The sequence below is a fragment of the Schistocerca nitens genome, chromosome 8 (assembly GCF_023898315.1).
Source record: "Schistocerca nitens isolate TAMUIC-IGC-003100 chromosome 8, iqSchNite1.1, whole genome shotgun sequence".
Lineage (NCBI taxonomy): Eukaryota > Metazoa > Arthropoda > Insecta > Orthoptera > Acrididae > Schistocerca > Schistocerca nitens.
Window position 1 is genome coordinate 329,229,487 of NC_064621.1, and position 16,654 is coordinate 329,246,140.

Genomic DNA, 16,654 nt, shown 5'->3' on the forward strand with positions numbered 1-16,654 from the left:
AGGACATCACACACATCCATGCCCGAGGCAGGATTCGAACCTGCGACCGCAGCGGTCGCGCGGTTCCAGACTGAAGCGCCTAGAACCGCTCGGCCACCGCGGCCGGTCATTCCACCAACAGATCCTGCAGTTCTTGAGTTGCACTGAAGACAGCATTGTCATCAGCGAATCTTATCACTGATATCCTTTCACCCTGAATTTTAACCCACTCTTGAATTTTTTTCCGTCATTGGTTCTGGATTTACAGACTGAACAGTAATGTCGAAACAATACATCTCTGTCGTATACCTTTTTTAATCTGAGCTCTTTGTTCTTAGTCTCCCACAATGTTCCTACAGCTTGACCCTACTTTTCTTAGAATTTCGAACATCTTGCACCATTTTACATTAACAAATACTTTTTTTAGGTCGATAAATCCTGTGAACTTGGCTTGATTTTCCTTCTGTCTTGCTTCCCTTACTAAGCGCAGCTTGAGGAGCGTTCCTGCGGTGCATTTACATTTCCTAAAGCTAAACTGTTGGTCATCTAACAGATTCACAGTTTTCTATTTCATTCTACTGCATATTATTCTTGTCAGCAACCTGGATGCATGAGCTGTTCAGCTGATTGCGGAATAGTGTTCGCACTTAACCTGCCCTTGCTATTTTCAGAACTGTGTGGATGATGTTTTTCCGGAAGTCTGACGATACCCCGCCAGTCTCACAGATTATACAAACCAACTAGAATAGTTGTTTGGTTGCCACTCCCCCCCACCCCCCCCCACCCCCCCTTACCAACGATTTTAGAAATTTCGACGAAACATTTGTCTATTGGGTTGGGTTGTTTGGGGGAAGAGACCAAACAGCGAGGTCATTGGTCTCATCGGATTAGGGAAGGCCGGGGAAGGAAGTCGGCCGTGCCCTTTTAGAGGAACCATCCCGGCATTTGCCTGGAGCGATTTAGGGAAATCACGGAAAACCTAAATCAGGATGGCCGGACGCGGGATTGAACAGTCGTCCTCCCGAATCCACATTTGTCTATCCCTTCTGCTTTAATTGATCTCATTTCTTACAGAGCGATTTCACGTTCTGACTCTGATATTGGATCCCTGTGATGCATATCGAATCTGATCTCTTATTCTTTCACGTCATCAGTCAAGTCGTCGCCCTCATAGAGGCCTGCAGTGTACTCTTTCTACCTGTCGAGTCTCTTCTGCTTTTAAATTAGAATTCCCATTGGAATCTTAATGTTATCACCCTTGCTTTTTTTATTTCTCCGGAGGCTGTTTTGACTTTCCATTCCTACCGACGATCATTGGTTTCATGATTTCTTCGCACCTTTCCTGGAACCATTTCATCTGCCCTGCCCTGCCTGTTTATTTCATTCCTGCAGGATTTACGAAGGGCGTTCAATAATCAATGGAACACATTTTTTTCTGAAATGTTGGTTGTATTCAGCGTTCCAGTACACCAGGTAATTCCTCTTTCTTTTGGCTACAACATTCTCGTTTTCAACATAACCTGCGTTCAGTGCGATGCTCTTACGCTACCTTATTGGCCGGGGGGAGGGAGGGGAGGGCGCCTGTAAGTCAGCATGGTACCATTACAGTGGTCGACGTCACAGCCAACAACTTGCTGCATCATGACCTCCCCATCATCTACGTACCGATTCACGTGAAACGCATGTTCCTTAGGACAAACATATGGAAGTTGGAAGGTGCGAGGTCAGGGCACACACCTTTCAGTACGCCCAACTGGTGGACGTGTGTGTGAGCACTTCCAACAGACGTGCAGTCGTGCAGCAAGGTGTTTCACAGCGATCACCTCGAATGAGAGTGTCCGCACGTTTCAGCATCGCAGGAGTCACAACCGTGATCAGCCAGGTTTGCGCGACTTTGGTGCGACAATGGCAGACGCCTCGCCTAACGACTCAGGTGAAACTTTGAACATAGCTGTTAAGGTTCAGTGATCGTGTCAGAATTATATTAGAACAAATAAGCCCTCGGTCACAAATATTACGTCAAAATTGACCACGTTTCGACGCTACTATGAGCGTCGTCTTCAGAATTAAACTAGCTGTTTTAGAACATAATAGGTGTATAAGACATAACTAAACTAAAGTGTGTACTGACTGGAAAGAGATGCATTACTTACTAGTCACATTCTAAAAAATCTAAGCCGGAAAGGTGACGTCATGAAAAGTTGTAAATAAGATAAAATGGCGAGCCGCTAAGGACTGCTCGTACCTGAGTGAACGCGGGTTGCAACAAAACTGAGGTGCCCACGTTAGAAAGTGTGGGCAAGTAAACATGGTGTTGCTACGAGCGCCATCTAGTAGCCGCAGAATCAACTAGGCTACTGTACATTCAAAATTAGACACATGAAATTGTAATAAAGCTGATTTAGGCATAACGTAAGCACTAATAATAATAATAAGATGAAGTTACATATTTATCTGCTTTAAACAAAGATCCATTTTGTAACGTAAAAAACGTCATTTATGACATACAAGAAAACAGCAAAGACGTAACAGGAAAATAACATTTCGGCAAACTGCATGAGGAAATCTGAATCAAAGATCAAGCAGCGGCTTTATACAGTCGAAAAAGTTTTTATTTAGCAGCTGCAGCTGTCGGGAATGAGGCCATCATGACGAGATAGATGTTTGAAAATCTCCAATTCCTCTAAAACATCTAACCTACGCCCCTTCTTTTCGGTGTGCTTTTGTTCACTACCAGATCTGCGCGTACATTCTGCAAGCACCTATGAATACCTGCGAAGCTCTGGTTTTCCTCCAAAAGGAACTCAGTGACCTGTCTGCTTGGAATGCACGCCAGCTACAGACGCCATTTTGAAGGTTACTTATAGCGCCACCACCTATCGGAACTTCATGAAACTATAAGTGGACTATTCCACAATGTCCCACAGCAGTTTCTGCAACTTTTCATCTGAAATTAGCTGAGAATAGAAAATTACACTACTGGCCATTAAAATTGCTACACCAAGAAGAAATGCAGATGATAAAGGAGTATTCATTGCACAAATATATTATACTAGAACTGACATGTGATTACATTTTTACGTAATTTGGGTGCATAGATCCTGAGAAATCAGTACCCAGAACAACCACCTCTGGCCGTAGTAACGGCCTTCATACGCCTGGGCATTGACACAAACAGCTTGGATGGTGTGTACAGGTACAGCTGCCCATGCAACTTCAACACGATACCCCAGTTCATCAAGAGTAGTGATTCGCGTATTGTGACGAGCCTGTTACTCGGCCACCATTGACCAGACGTTTTCAATTGGTGAGAGATCTGTAGAATGTGCTGGCCAGGGCAGAAGTCGAACATTTTCTGTATCCAGAAAGGCCCGTACAGGGCCTGCAACATGCGGTCGTGCATTATCCTGCTAAAATATAGTGTTTCGCAAGGGGCCAATGAAGGGTAGAGCCACGGGTCGTAACACATCTGAAATGTAACGTCCACTGTTCAGAGTGCCGTCAGTGCGAACAAGAGGTGACCGAGACGTGTAACCAATGGCACCCCATACCATCACGACGGGTGATACGCCTGTATGCCGATGACGAATACACGCTTCCAATGTGCGTTCACCGCGATGTCGCCAAACACGGATGCGACCATCATGATGCTGTAAACAGAACCTGCATTCATCCGACATTCGTGCACCCAGGGTCGTCGTTGAGTACACCATCGCATGGGCTCCTGTCTGTGATGCAGCGTCAAGGATAACCGCAGCCATGGTCTCCGAGCTGATAGTCCATGCTGCTGCAAACGTCGTCGAACTGTTCGAGCAGATGGTTGTTGTCTTGCAAACGTCCCCATCTGTTGACTCAGGGATAGAGACGTGGCTGCATGATCCGTTACAGCCAAGCGGATAAGATGCCTGTCATCTCAACTGCTAGTGATACGAGGCCGTTGGGATCCAGCACGGCGTTCCGTGTTACCCTCCTGAACCCACCGATTCCATATTCTGCTAACAGTCATTGGATCTCGACCAACGCGAGCAGCAATGTCGCGATACGATAAACCGCAATCGCGATAAGCTACAATCCGACCTTTAGCAAAGTCGGAAACGTGAGGGTGCGCATTTCTCCTCTTTACACGAGGCATCATAACAACATTTCACCAGGCAACGCCGGTCAACTGCTGTTTGTGTATGAGAAATCGGTTGGAAACTTTGCTCATGCCAGCACGTTGTAGGTGTCGCCACCGGCGCCAACCTTGTGTGAATGCTCTGAAAAGCTAATCATGTTCATATCACACCATCTTCTTCCCGTCAGTTAAATTTCGCGTCTGTAGCACGTCATCTTCGTGGTGTATGAATTTTAATGGACTGTAGTGTACTTACTCAGCGCCCGTCGTACGATGCTGTGTTTCCCTGAAGACTTTTGTGCACGCTTGTTTTATCAGGTTAATGAGAGCGGAGCACTGTGTGCCTCTGTCGGTCCTCCCGCTGCCCCCGCCGCCTGACACGTGCTGCTAGCCCCGCCACGTGCGCCGGCCGTGTCCCCTCGCGTCACGTCGCGTGCCGACGCGCCGCCGGCAACAGGTCCCCCGGCTGGCCCCTCGCCGCAGGCCTCGCCGCTAATTCGCCAATTTGCAAGTCTGCCGTGGCCGGCCGGGCCGGGCCGGGCCGCAGCACTCGCGTGCCGCCCCCGCGTCGGCCTCTGCGGTCGTCCCGCCGTCTTCGCGTGACGTGCACAAGTCCTCTTGTGTCGTACCCTCGGGGACAGATAACCGCTGCAGCCGTAGCTACGCTGTGCGCTGCATCGCATATCGGGCACCAGCTTCATTTCCGCTTCACCCTTAATACTTTATCCTATTTCCTCAACCACTACCCCCCTCGACCTCCTCCTCGTCCAGTACCCACCATGTCCAAAGAGATGGGAAGATCTGAAACTCTCCGAGTTTGATTCGTTGTGAATTTGCCTGGCCAATCCAGTATAGTGGGGAAGCGATTACGGAACGAATGCTGCGGGTTGCATACTTCTTAAGTAATAGAACCCAGTACGTTGTCCTCGATGGTGAGTGTTCATCGGAGGTGGGGGTATCATCTGGAGTGCCCCAGGGCAGTGTGGTAGGTCCGCTGTCGTTTTCTATCTACATATATGATCTGTTGGATAGGGTGGATAGCAATGTGCGGCGGTTAGCTGATGATGCTGTGGTGTACGGGAAGATGTCCGTAATATTAGTAATTTTCGCCTCACGAACATTAATATACGCTCAATAGTACACGCCTGAAGTTATCGAATAATTGTAAAGTTAAAGAAATGAACCACTGCATAGCAGCGACAGAATCTATTATTCTTTATCTTTGCCGTTCTTGCGCGGTGCCTGTAAATCTCTGTGTACATGTATCGATTAATGATATAAAAAAGAATTCTCTTGTTTCAAGACAAATGAGGTATTTGGCGCCTCACCTTTTACTGTTTGTATTGCATGAAAGGCGGACGCGGATTTGCTGCGTTCCGCAACGGTATTTTATATTTTATGTGAAAATATTGATTGAATATGCTAATTGTTATTTTTCCAGTTAGAAAACATGTAGCTTCTTGTAATTGATTACGAACAGATAGCATCAAGAGGATAATTTGATTGTTATGTATGAATTATTTAACCACAAAGGTCATCTATTGTAATTTAATATGATAAGGTACGTAGCATTAAAAAAAGTGTGTTAAAGATAAGTGTGCTTATTTTAGTAAATTAACATTGATGATTTCCATCTCCTTATTTACTTGAATGATAATTATTTTGTGTAGTTCATAACCAGATTACGATCACGCTGATGGGCAGAACGCAGCATGAGGCAGAAGGAACATTATCGTTTTCCTATTATTTCTGAATTAACTTTCTTTTCAATTGTGTAGTGTTGCATATCTTTTAAAGTCTATAAATCTTCTGTTCCCTTAATGTTGTTCCGGGTATGACTACATCGCGACTATAAAAATGCACAGAAATGATGTTTCTTCCGAACGATCTCAAATATATCAATATGCTGCTCTTATTCAGGTATTTAATGCTCAACGTATATTATTATAATAGTGTAACCAATTCCTGATTCTGTTGCCAAGTGGCCCACCAAAATATTCACTTTTTCGATATTTTTTTCAAAAAAATGTAAAATAACAATTCTTTTTCTTTTCGCCCCCCAAGAGCAACGCTACATGTCGTCGTTGAGTGACTGTAGGAGGATGCAAGATGACTTGGACAGGATTTGTGATTGGTGTAAAGAATGGCAGCTAACTCTAAATATAGATAAACGTAAATTAATGCAATGAATAGGAAAAAGAACCCCGTAATGTTTGAATACTCCATTAGTAGTGTAGCGCTTGACACGGTCACGTTGATTAAATATTTGGGCGTAACATTGCAGAGCGATATGAAGTGGGACAAGCATGTAATGGCACTTCTGGAGAAGGCCGATAGTCGTCTTCGGTTCATTGCTAGAATTTTGGGAAGATGTGGTTCATCTGTAAAGGAGACCGCTTATAAAACACTAATACGACCTGTTCTTGAGCACTGCTCGAGCGTTTGGGATCCCTATCAGGTCGGATGGAAGGAGGACATAGAAGCAATTCAGAGGCGGGCTGCTAGATTTGTTACTGGTAGGTTTGATCATCACGCCAGTGTTACGGAAATGCTTCAGGAACTCGGGTGGTAGTCTCTGGAGGAAAAGAGGCGTTCTTTTCGTGAATCGCTACTGAGGAAATTTAGAGAACCAGCAGGCTGACTGCAGTACAATTTTACTGCCGCCAACTTATATTTCGCGGAAAGACCACAAAGATAAGATAAGAGAGATTAGGGCTCGTACAGAGGCATTTTTTCCCTCGTTCTGTTTGGGAGTGGAACAGGAAGATGCTAGTTGTGGTACGAGGTACCCTCCGCCACGCACCTTATGGTGGATTGCGAAGTATGTATGTAGATGTAGATGTAAGGTGCCGCTGTTACATCACAACTAGCGGCTTTTTTAATTCCAGCCGTAGTTCCACGAGTATGAAGTTTGTGAGCCGTGGCGCTGCAGTCGCTTTCTATACGTCGACTTGTCTATTAGCGAAGCATGTGTAAGGCTAGTCGTGAGTTATTGTTAGTACGGAAGATCAGTAGGCGACCTTGCATTTGTAAAGTAGCTGTAACAAGTAGGGATGGCAGTGATAGCTGAATCAACCGGTTTTCGGTGATACCCTTTTTTTTTTTTCACGCCATTTTAACCCGACTGCTTAAACAGATTAAAATAACGGGTTTATGAAATAACAGATTTCGGTTTTTTTATTTCTAATATTTCCTGCAATAAACATAGAAATCGAAAAAAAATTTAAAATTTTTCACTTATTTTCGAGATATATAGAATCAAACTATTTAGTTAAGTGCCGTGCGGTTAAAGGCGCTGCAGTCTGGAACCGCAAGACCGCTACGGTCGCAGGTTCGAATCCTGCCTCGGGCATGGATGTTTGTGATGTCCTTAGGTTAGTTAGGTTTAACTAGTTCTAAGTTCTAGGGGACTAATGACCTCAGCAGTTGAGTCCGATAGTGCTCAGAGCCATATTTAGTTAAGTAAGCAACTAAAAGGAAACTCGTTCGTCCAACGTTCGCTGCTTTTCTCGTAAGGTGGTAAGTTGTTCAATATTTAGAAAAATCACCATTGTTCTCCTATTGATTCTAATTTTTTGAAATCGTGCTGAGAAATCATTTTGTAATCGAGGATCATGCCACTATTTGGGCATTACGTATAGTCAGTGCTAAAGGGTGAAAGCTGTTTTTCGTTTTAATTTATACGTTTTGAAGGGCTACAAGCACATAAAAGCCCATTATGTAGACACAGGCAGAAGATCGGCTACTTTCTATTTTGATTGTGTATTATGAATGAATTGTTGTTAAGTTTCAGTTTATTAGTTACCATAATTTCCTCCCGTTTTAATATTTAGTAGAAATGGCGTACAAATCATCAATCTTTAAACCAATTGAAGCACAATATTTCATTGTTACATACGGCAGATGTGCGGCGACGACAGCGAGAAACTATAGAACAGTTGGGGGCAAGCCTTACATACTGCACGTACACGCGCACCCTGAGCCCGCACACATGGGAAGAGGGACTTCGTTGTCTCAGAAATGCTGTACCAATTCTTATACCTTGTGTTTGTTGCTCGTCTCTGTCGGCACTACTATTAAAAAAATGACTTATCGCATTTTCCACTTTCTGTGATAACGCAGTATTTCAAACCGGTGCAAATTTTACGAATAAAAATTATTCCTTTCTTAGAAAAAGGTTTATTTGAAAAGGAAAAATTTTTTGCGCTACTGCTATGGCTAACTGATAATTCAGGTTTTTACTCGCTTATTAGTAAAAAATAAAAAGCACTTGCTATTACCGAGACCAAACAAATACCCAAAAAATACCGGTTATTCGGAGTGAAATACCGGTATTTGTTTTAACCGGTCGGGTGCATCAAGCTGAAGTAACTGCTTAACATTAATAACATGACAAAAAATTGCTCCAGTAATAGTCCTATCATATTGTATTCAACCAAGAACATTTATTTGTACCATTACTATTCCAAAAATCGTTATTGGGGCAATAGGACTATACGAAACCATCGATTATCGAAATCAGATGCCCTTTAACGAAGCTATGTTTTGTGAGACTTAGGAGGCTCTAAAACGAAAATCAATTAATACGAAGTACGCTATTCCACGTGTGTTCCATTGAAGAAGGAGTGACGTCCGGAATAAGTTCCATGCTCTGGTTAACGGCTCAGACGAAAAACACACATTTTCGTTCAAAGCAAACCAAATTGCTCGTTTTCTTGTTTATTCCACCTCCACCATGAGGAAAAATACGTGCTGTATCAGACTGGGTCCAGAGGAACGTCACTGTCACATCAACGCTACCAAAAAGCGCGCTATTTCTGTATCCTTTGATCAAGGCAACTTGCGTTTATGCGCACACAGTGAGTTATGTAGTTTACTAATCATATCTGAAAATTTTCGAAAACTGTCGCTATCAATTGTTTTTATTACTATTTACTTAAAGGAAGAGCGCCGTCAGCCAGCCCAAAATTCGTGCTTAACAATTGAAAAGTAATATCACACACACCTTTATTTCTTGAATCTTCAGTGTTCTGAGTTTTTTGATGTGACCCGCCACAAATTCCTCTCCCGTACCAACCTCTTCATCTCAGAGTAGCCCTGGCAACCTACGTCTTTCATTATTTGCTGGATGTATCCCAATGTCTGTCTTCCTCTACAGTTTTTATCATCTCCAGCTCCCTCTTGTACCAAGAAAGTCATTCCCTGATGTCTTAACGGATGTCCTGTCATCCTCCCCTTCTTCTTGTCAGTTTTTTCCATGTATTCCTTTTCTCTCCGATTCTGTGCAGAACCTCCTCATTCCTTAACTTCGTTGGTTATTCAATGATTTTCTCAAGGTCACGTCCCCCTTGACAGTTCTCTCCCGGAGATCCAACTGAGGGACTTTTCCGGAATCTTACCCAGTGGGGAGATCATGACGACACTTTCAAATACAGGAAACCTGTGGATAGATATTATGTGTCTTTAATGTAGTGCCTTCCATTGCCTTCTGCGTTCTCATGCCGTGGACCATTGCTGATTTTTCCGTCTTTTGGGGCAGTTTCTCAGCCCAAGGGCGAAAGAGTGCCCTGCATCTCTGTCCGCCCCTCCGCCGTGATTGCAGTTTTTCACTACAATTCAAGTAAAAGAGGTAGCTTGAAAATGCCCAAGGAGGCGAAATACCTAATAGCTAAGTCATGAAAATAATTAATTATTTAGAAAATAAAAATAGCCTACGCAGGAAGACGACTTCGTCCAAGAAATATAGATGTTTCCATAGTAACACACGACATGCTCTCACTCCATCATTTTATAACGAATAATATCCTTTAATTCAACATGTTAATGATAAGCGTGAGAATTTAAGGAGATGGGACTTGGATAAACTGAAAGAACAGAGGTTTCAGAGAGAGCATTAGGGAACGACTGACAAGAACAGAGGAAAGAAATACAGTAGAAGAATGGGTAGCTTTGAGAGATGAAATAGTGAAGGCAGCAGAGGATCAAGTAAGTAAAAAGAGAGAAAATATAAAAATTCAGTAAATGAAGCAGACAAAAAGAAATACAAACGACGCCAAACTGAGATCGACAGGAAGTGGGAAATGGCTAAGCGGGGATGGCTAGAGGACAAATGTGAGGATGTAGAGGCATCTATTACTAGGAGTACGACAGATACTGCCTACAGGTAAATTAGAGACACCATTTGAGAAGAGGGAACCACCTGTATGACTATCAAGAACTCAGATGGAAAACCAGTTCTAAGCAAAGGTGGGAAAGCAGAAAGGTGGTAGTAGTATATAGAGGGTCCATGCAAGGGCGATGTACTTGAGGACAATATAATGGAAATGGAAGAGGACGTATATGGAGATGAAATGGGAGATATGATACTGCATGAGGAATTTGACAGCGCACTGAAAGACCTAAGTCGAAACAAGGCCCCGGGAGTAGACAACGTTCCATTACAACTACTGATAGCCTTGGGAGAGCCTGCCCTGACAAAACCCTACCATCTGGTGAGCAAGATGTATGAGACAGGTGAAATACCCTCAGACTTTAAGAAGGATATAATAATTCCAATTCCAAAGAAAGCAGATGTTGACAGGAGTGAAAATTAGGGAACTATCAGTTTAATGAGTCACGGCTGCAATATACTAACACGAATTCTTTACAGACGAATGGAAAAACTGGTAGAAGCCGACATCGGCCAAGATCAGTTTGGATTCCGTCGAAATGCTGGAACACGTGAGACAATACTGACCCTACGAATTATCTTAGAAAATAGATTAAGGAAAGGCAAACCTACGTTTCTAGCATTTGTAGACTTAGAGATAGCTTTTGACAATGTTGACTGGATTATTCTGTTTCAAAATTTGGCCGGCCAGAGTGGCCGAGCGGTTCTAGGCGCTACAGTCTGGAACCTCGCGACCGCTACGGTAGCAGGTTCGAATCCTGCCCCGGGCATGGATGTGTGTGATGTCCTTAGGTTAGTTAGGTTTAAGTAGTTCTAAGTTCTAGGGGACTGATGACCTCAGAAGTTAAGTCCCATAGTGCTCAGAGCCATTTGAACCATTTTTCAAATTTTGAAGGTGGTAGGTGCAAAATACAGGGAGCGAAAGGCTATTTTCAGTTTGTACAGAAACCAGATGGGAGTTATAAGAGTCGAGGGGCACGGAAGGAAAGCAGTGGTTGGGAAGGGAGTGAGACAGTGTTGTAACCTATCCTCGATCTTATTCAATCTGTATAGTGAGCCAGCAAAAAAGAAACAAAAAAAAATTTGGAGTAGGAATTGAAATCCATGGAGAAGAAATAAAAACGTTGAGGTTTGCCGACGACATTGTAATTCTGGCGGAGACAGCAAAGGACCTGGAAGAGCAGTTGAACGGGATGAACAGTGTCTTGAAAGGAGAATATAGGATGAACTTCAACAAAAGCAAAACGAGGATAATAGAAAGTAGTAAAATTAAATCAGGTGATGCTGAGGGAATTAGATTAGGAAATGCGACACTTAAAGTAGTAAATGAGTTTCGCTACTTGGAAAGCAAAATAACTGATGATGGTCAAAGTAGAGAGGATATAAAATGTAGACTGGCAACGGCAAGGAAACCGTTTCTGAAGGAGAGAAATTTGTTAACTTCGTGTGTAGATGTGTCAGGAAGTCTTTTCTGAAAGCATATGCATGGAGTGTAGACATTTATGGAAGCGAGACATGGACGATAACTAGTTTAGACAAGAAGAGAGTAGAAGTTTTCGAAATGTGGTGCTACAGAAGAATGCTAAGATTAGATGGGTATATCATCTAACTAATGAGGAGGTACTGAAAAGAATTGGGGAGAAAAGGATAAACGTAAGAAAGAAACTGAAATCCAAAGAACGTGTCACGTAGGTGCCAAAAAATACCTTGGGAAGTAAAACTTTTGTGTTTTGCAGGAGGGTGTTTTGTGAAATTGAATTTTTTCCGAAAACTGCAAGAAACATAAGCTTTAACTTTCAGCTAAGTGATGATATTTGCCCTGCTTGATAACATAGTAATAAAATCTAAAATACTTTTGTATATACATTGCCTTGTAATGAAGTATTGCTCTCGCCTTAGAAGGCACTGTCGATATGACAGCAAAGATCTTACATATTCAATTATGCCATGAGCATGGATCGGTATGGTCGCTGCAAAAGTTTAACACAGAAATCTCAGAGAACTTAAATGCAAATTGTTCTGTGAAAAGGACGTGGGTTTCGAGAAAGCCTATCGGGTAACTTTAAAGAAACGGTATTCGACGAAGGCTAGATGACAGTTCTGCTGCCTCAGTTGTTTATCTTGCGTAGGGACTATGGAACTACAAGCTTATATACTCATTATTTCTTCGCTCGATACTCGATTGGAATAGAGAATGACTAATATCGGTACGAAGTAGATCTCTACGAAGGACACTCTAATGGCTTGCAGAGTATTTGTGTAGATGATGATGCAGCACCGTTCATAAGGACACATTAAATGTATTCGGAGTTGCGAATATGGGTGACCATTAGCTGTATAATAAAATGACGACAATGAAAATTTGTGCCAGACCGAGACTCGAATCCGGATTCCCCGCTAATCTCGAGCGGTGGCCTTACCATTTGGGTATCTGTGCGCGACTCAGGGTCAGAAGTAAACTTCCGTATGTCGTCATCCATGTGCCTGCAACCTGTACTCGTACAGGCATTATCTATGTTCCCGTCCAGGGGACACATTTTACTTGAATGTCACTTATCCAGTGTCGGCGGATAAATACCGTGAGTGGTCCTCCGATAACCTTATGGTAAGGCGAGCGCTCGCAATAAGTGGGAAATCCGGGTTCGAGTCCCTGTCCGTCACAAATCTTCATTGTCGTCATTCCATTATACAACTAATGGTTATCCATATTCGCCGCAGTGCTTGTTCTTTCGGATATGCATGCATATCGGAAGGAACGTTTCATCGTGTTTATAACGATAGCTCGATGGAAGCGTCATCTGCCTCTGCAGCCAGCCATATCGTACATTCATGCTGGCACCAGTTCTGAGCTGGTACGTAATTTAGTAGTCACCACACTGAGCAACCGGTAATGTATGGCAGTGGAAAAACATAATGAATATTTTCACGGCGAGGTAGGAATGGCAATACGAGTTTTATAGGTTAATACCGTCTTTTGTGGCCGTAATAAAAGTTTTATTATGACTAATCGTGTTTCGCTTGATTATAAAGCATCTTGAGCGGTCAGGTTTTATTTTTGTTTCTTACGTCGTTCTTTACGTTCTTCTATACATATTTGGTAGTTTTTAGCGCACAGCACTGTCACTAACACTAAATATATTCACGTTTTTATATTGCGCTAAAATCTACCACGTATTTGCAGAAAAACGTGAAGAATGACGTAAGAAGCAAGAAAACCTGACCATTGAAGATGCTTTAAAATGAAGCGAAACACGTTTGGTCTTAACAAGATTGTTTATTACAGTCACCAAGTACGGTATTGACCTACATAGCTTGTATAACTCGTATTGTGGAAAAAAGAGGCGGCAAAACAAAGACGACAATACGTAGTAGTGTTAATATTGCCGGCGACAGTTCTACCAAAGCAACGCCACTAAATTCCATTTTCCTGAATTCTTTCACCAAAGAAGACGCAGTAAAAATTCCTAAATTCGCATCAAGGACAGCTGCTGATTTGGAGCCGAAGTAGCTTAAGTTACTTAATAAAGAAAAGTTTTCCGGTTCAGGCACTAGATAAATAAGTTTCATTTCAGATTACGGTGATGAAATAGCTCCATTTTTATCAGTCAAATTGAAAACTTGATGAAATATCCGTTCCTAAAAACTGGAAAGTTGCACAGGCAACGACAGCACACAGGAAAGGAAATATAAGTGGTCAGCTGAATTGTAGACTGATATCCACGAGACCGATTTGCAGTTTCATTTTGGTACATACACATTGTTTGCCTGTTATGAATTACCTCTAACTCAACGCTCTATTGACACATAATCAGCATGGATTCAGGACAATTCGTTGTTATGAAAACTAGCTCTATTCACACGAAGTAAAAAGTATTATCCACATCTCTAGTCTTTCATGTTTTTCACACCGTCCTTCAAAAGAGGCTTTTAATCAAATTGCGGGCCTGTGTGGTATAGTCTCAACTGTGTGATCGGATTCATGATTTCCTGAAGGACACAGTTCATAGTTCTTGTCGTGAAGTCATCTAGTGAAAACGAGCTGCTATATTCGGTTTCCCGAGGAAGTGTTATAACTCCTCTGCTGTTCTCAGTCACTGTGAACGATTTAGAAGACAATTTTAGCAGATCTCTTAGACTGATTGTGGGTGATGATGTCGTTTGCCGTCTAGTAAAGTCATCAGAATATCAAAATGAATTACAAAATAATTTAGACAAGATATGTACATGGCGCAAATTTATGGACATTGACCTTATGCAGCAAAAAGTGTCAGGTCCTCCACATAGGTACTAAAAAATTACCGCTAGATTTCGATTAAGCAATAAATCGTAAAAATCTATAGGCTGTCAATTCAACTAAATGGTTTACAATTATGAATTAAATTCGAACCATCAAGCAGAAAAAAACTTATTACTGAAAAGGCGAACCAAAGACTGCATTTTACTAACTGAAGTGATAGATGATACAACAAATCTGCTAGAGAGACTGCCTCCACAACGCTTGTCCGTCTTTTTTAGAGTATTTCTGCGCGGTGTGGAATCCTTGCCACTCAGGATTCACGGAGGACGTAAAAAAAGTTCAAAGCTCGTTTTGTATTATTACGAAATATGGTAGAGAGTGTCGTGGATATGTCACGCAAAATGGGGTGGCAACCATTAAAACAAAGGCATTTTTCGTTGCGGTGAGAGCTTTTTATACCGTTTCAATCACCAATTTTCCTCTGCGAATGAGAAAATATTTTGGAAGAACCATATTTGTGCCATCGGCTGTAGAATTTGACGCTCATTCTCTACCGGTTTCGGTTGTAACAATCTGCTTCAACGAGAAAAACAGTCTACATCAACGGGTCAACGACACATTTCCGCCTTATGTGAACCATACAAATGCAGAACATACGTAAATGTCGTAATATTCCTGTCGTAATAGAGTCCCTATAAAGGCGATGTACGTGGCATAATTACAGTAGTGCACACTTGGTGATAACTCCACACTTAAATGTGTCAAGGCACAGCGTGTTTATATGCACTGTGTTACGAATATTATGTCAATTATGTATGTTATACATTTGTATGGTTCATATATGATGAATGGCTGAATCGTAAATATTTCTCTATTTAAAACAACCAATTTCCACAGACTTTGTTGTCAGTTCAGTTTTTAAAAAATCTTTGTTTTGAAACGTGTTCATTTTAAGTTGGACGTCACGCCAAGTTGTCACATGGATAACAAACAGCACATTATTAAAGATTTGTCATGAGTCAAATATTTAACAAACATAAAACACACTGTGAAAATGATCATGTCCATGTATATAACGCTCACAGATGATTGTTACGTTACAAAAACTCAGTAGACAGTAGCACGTATGTTAACATGAGATGGACATATTCTAAACACCGAAAAGCCACCGTAAATGGCGTTTAAGGTACCTTGTCCAGCTAATGGCACAAATATCCTTGTTTCAAATTATTTAACAGTTGTAGACAATCACCTACGAGAAGATCTAGAAAATGTTGTGTTGACTATCATCCACATAGGGAGAAATTACTATCAGAGGAAACAGAGCTGGGAAGGAAATGTAAGGTGTTAATTTTTCCCGAGTGCTATTCGCAAGTGTAACGGTGGAGAATTTGTCGGAAACCGGTTATATGAACCCTCTGTCAGACACTTAAGTATAAATTGAACAATAATCATGTAGCTGTAGATATACTCAAGAAAGACACATGCAGTTCACATTTCGTTTCGTTTGACTAGTTCGTAAAGCTCAGTGAATTAAACACTGGCGCGCCAGCTTTCCTTTGAAATCACTGGTTTAGTTGTTGCACAGTGAGAGAATGTGTTACGTATTTAATGCCAGGGTGCCGGGAATTTTGTACGTTACATTGGTCTACCACAAATTGAAAATTAACTTGCCAGTTAGCCAAGATGGCGTGGGAAGCACGCCGGAAATTAAGTTGTCCCAGCGTGCGTTCCACTTACGGCAGTGTATGTGCCCGAGAGACAGCTACGCAATTACCGCCAGGACGATATATAAAGCTTCGCTGCTCTCCTGTCCTATCCGTGGCTTATCTGCCGTGGCCGAGAAACAGCCGCTACATGGCTACCCAACCTACCTGCCCAGGTTTATGTGGTAGGAGCACACGGGAAGGTATCCCAGTGGAATGTTAGAGAACTGCTACTCTGAAAAATCATTTCCTGAACAAAACATACGCAGTTTTCTACGCTTCAAAGATTTTTCAGTGACAGGCTGAGATCAGTTAAGAAACACTCCTTTTATAAATTCATAAATCTTTCCTTGGTGATTTCTCAAATTTATTTACTTTACAGAAGCTTTTTGTCTTTAATGTTAGAAGGGTATTTACGGGATTTGTTAGTTAATCGTTCGGCTTGTCCT